This window comes from Panthera uncia, assembly GCF_023721935.1.
Source record: "Panthera uncia isolate 11264 chromosome A1 unlocalized genomic scaffold, Puncia_PCG_1.0 HiC_scaffold_17, whole genome shotgun sequence".
Lineage (NCBI taxonomy): Eukaryota > Metazoa > Chordata > Mammalia > Carnivora > Felidae > Panthera > Panthera uncia.
Genome location: NW_026057577.1, coordinates 4,310,096 through 4,313,474, shown reverse-complemented (window position 1 = coordinate 4,313,474; position 3,379 = coordinate 4,310,096). Strand labels below are relative to the sequence as shown.

The window sequence follows — 3,379 nt, the reverse complement described above, 5'->3', positions numbered from 1 at the left end:
TGAATTCATGAATGCTCATGCTTTTGGGAGCTCAACAAAGCTTTTCTCTTTCAGAAAAGCCTATTTTCTGTCATAAAAGATCCTTTGTTTAAGGGCCATCATTCTAACTTGAAATTCAGAGCTGGCTGGTAACTCCTTATTTTGTGGCCATGTTGCCACAGGGAAACCTATGAGGATTAAATAGTAAAGGCATGGTAGTGGCTGATAGCAGGAGTGTTATATATAAATAAATATAACATAAATAAATAAATAAATACAAAAATAAATACATATTTATTTATTTTATTTATTTTAGAGAGAGAGTCCGAGTGGAGGAGGGGGAAGAGGGAGAAAGAGAGAGGATCTTAAGCAGGCTCCACACTCAGCACAGAGCCCAATATGGGGTCTGATCCCATGATCCTAGGATCATGACCTGAGCTGAAATCAAGAGTGGGATCCTCACCTGACTGCACTACCCAGCAGGAGTGTTCTTGAGAAAAATTTAGCAATCCTTGGGCACATACATCCACCCATTATCACAGCCACAACCTGTCAGCAATGTTGCACCTGTACTAGTGACTCTTAGTTCAGTGTCAACTCCAGGGAAATGGAAACTCACAGAGAAGACTGGTCATGTCTGAAAGATGGCATCTATTATGCCTGTGGCCTTTGGATCTCAGGAACAGAAAAAACATATGAAATTGGCTTAAATATTGGGGCATTTTATTGTTGGGCTGGTTGCTCCAGTGAACATGCTCTTTCCATTTCTGGCTCTGCCATCCTTACTGTTTCATGCTCTCTCATAGCCACAAAATGACCTCGATAGTTCCAGGCATCATACCCCAATGTAAGCTCCTCTACTGGTACAGGACCACACATTACCAAAATTATTTTTTAGGAGCTCAGACTTTGTTTTCTTTTTCCTGTGATCTTGGTCTTCACAGGACCTATTCACTAGCCCACTCCTTAAAAAAATCATACTTAGGAGAACAGGGTCTGATGATTGGAATATATAAACTGGAATACACCCTTGGAGTTGCAGGACAGAGCTAACTTTTCCTGAGTCTTGTGGGGAAAAGGTGGATACTTGTGCAAAACTGTGGTCCTGTTACTAAGGGAGAAGGCAACCAACAGATGCTGGTCTGACCATCTCAAGGATCTGCTCCAGTCCTGTGAGTTCTACCCTCATTATAGGGTAGAATACATACTTAGCCTTTTATAGTTCATGCCTCGACATGGATTAAAAAGTGTGGGAGAAAGAATTAGCACCTACTGGGGAAAGAGAAAAAAGGCCATTATTAGATATGGGACTGGTATACTGATGGAGGCTGGAAAAGTGGGGAAGCCCCGCTACCTCTATCATCCTATTTTGAGGCCACCAAAGTTGCACTAACTTGATACATGGGTTAGGTAACACACTCTATATTGTATTGTATTGTATTATTTAAAAATTTTTACTTTTTAAGTAATCTTTACACCCAACACAGGGCTTGAACTTATAACCCTGAGATCAATTTCACATGCTTCAGTGACTGAGCCAGCCAGGTGCCCTTTTTTCTTTTCTTTTCCTTTCCTTTCTTTTCTTTTCTTTTATTTCTTGTTCTTTCTTTCTTTCTTTCTTTCTTTTTTGAAAAATTAAAAATTCCTTAACTTTTTTATTCCTGGTACCACTACAACAAAGCACAGGGCAATATACCTGATGTAATGAAAAGAAAAAGAAGACAACATTACAACAGACAAAAGATCTCAAGAATGTACATCTAATTGACACTACATTGCGTTAATCAATACATTGCACTTCTTGCAAACAAGAAGGGTTTCCTGTTTAAGCTGCAGTAACCTTTCTAACTATGGATCATTGCTCCTTGTGTGACAGATTTCTATAGTTCCTCTAATGCATCTGAGATGACTGTCTCAAAGTAACCTGAAGCTTTCCTGACAACTCCCAGCTCCCTTTCCTGATAAGAACTATAGCCCTTCTCTTCTGAAAAATTTTAAAACCTTCTGCTACCATATCCATCACTTCCACCACCAGATCCATAACCACTGCCACAGGGACTTCCCAAGCTTCTTCCACCAAAACTCACCCTCTTCATGGCTCCATGATTGTTGTTGTACACTATAGTTTCCAAAAGCATTATAGTTCCCACCACCACTATGGTTACCATCTCCAAAATTTCCTCCTTCATTGTAACCATCATATCCTTCAACATCACCACCATAACCACCTCTTTGGTTTCCATATCCTGGTCTACCACCACCATAGCCTCCTCTACTACTATAACCCTCCATAGTTGCCACCATTACCTCCAAATACATTATATCCACCATCACCTCCTCCATAACTACCTCTGCTGTCATCACCTCCACCACATAGCCTCTTCTTCCACCAAAGTTTCCTCTATGACCCATAAATTTGCCAGATCCACTTCCACAACCTCTTTGTGATCCAGCAGACTGCATTTCCTGTTTAGAAAGGGCCTTTTTCACTTCACAATTAGGCCCATTAGTTGTGTGGTATTTCTGAACAACAATTTTATCAACTGTATCATGAACATTAAATCCTCTCTTTTTTCCACTCTGCCTGTCCTCCATAACTTTTATGGTTTCAGTCTTGCCATACTTTTCAAAGTAGACTCTCAAGTTATTTTCTTCTATATCTTCTTTAATACCACCAATGAAAATTTTCTTCACAGTTAGATGGGCACCAGGCTTTGCAGAATCCTCTCTAAATCAGCTCTCTTTGGTTCCACTACACGTCCATCAACCTTGTGCTTTTGAACACACATTGCTGCATTCACTTCTTCCACACAAGAGTAAGTCATAAAACCAAAACCCCTAGAAAGTTTTCTTTGGGGGCCTGCCATCACCACACAGTCTGTAAGTGTATTCCATTTTTCAAAATGTTGTTTTAAACTATCACCTATAATTTCAAAGCTCAAACCACTAATAAACAGTTTTCTCAACTTCTCTGGTTCCTTTGGATCATGGTCCTCCTCCCTCTGAGGGCTGGAGTTGAGCTGCGTCCCAGTGGGTGGTGATTTTACTTCCATTTTGAGACCAGACTCACCTTTTACAACTCAAGTTCAATATGGGTTCTTTTTTTATTTTTAAATTACAAAGTTATATATGCTTGTTGGGAAAAAAAAATAAAGAAATGTACAAAATAACAGCATTCTCAATTAACATGCAAAATAAATATCCTCTGTATTATTTTACTTCATGTTTGTAGTTTCAAATATAGTTCTTCCCGATTTGTCTACACATGTACTGTAAGTGCATGTTTATATTAAAAAAAAACAAAAGTAGTACCAAATATACTTTCAGCTATTTACCTAGTGTCTGATAGAATAATAATTCCATCTCTCATGGATCATTGTTCCTTCTGTTGCAGATTTCT

The 3,379-nt window shown here is 39.0% G+C and overlaps 1 pseudogene; it reads right to left on the bottom strand.

The window, feature by feature from the left end:
• Positions 1–1,973: 1,973 nt before the first annotated feature.
• On the bottom strand, positions 1,974–3,032 carry LOC125934783 (heterogeneous nuclear ribonucleoprotein A3-like; annotated as a pseudogene).
• Positions 3,033–3,379: the final 347 nt, after the last annotated feature.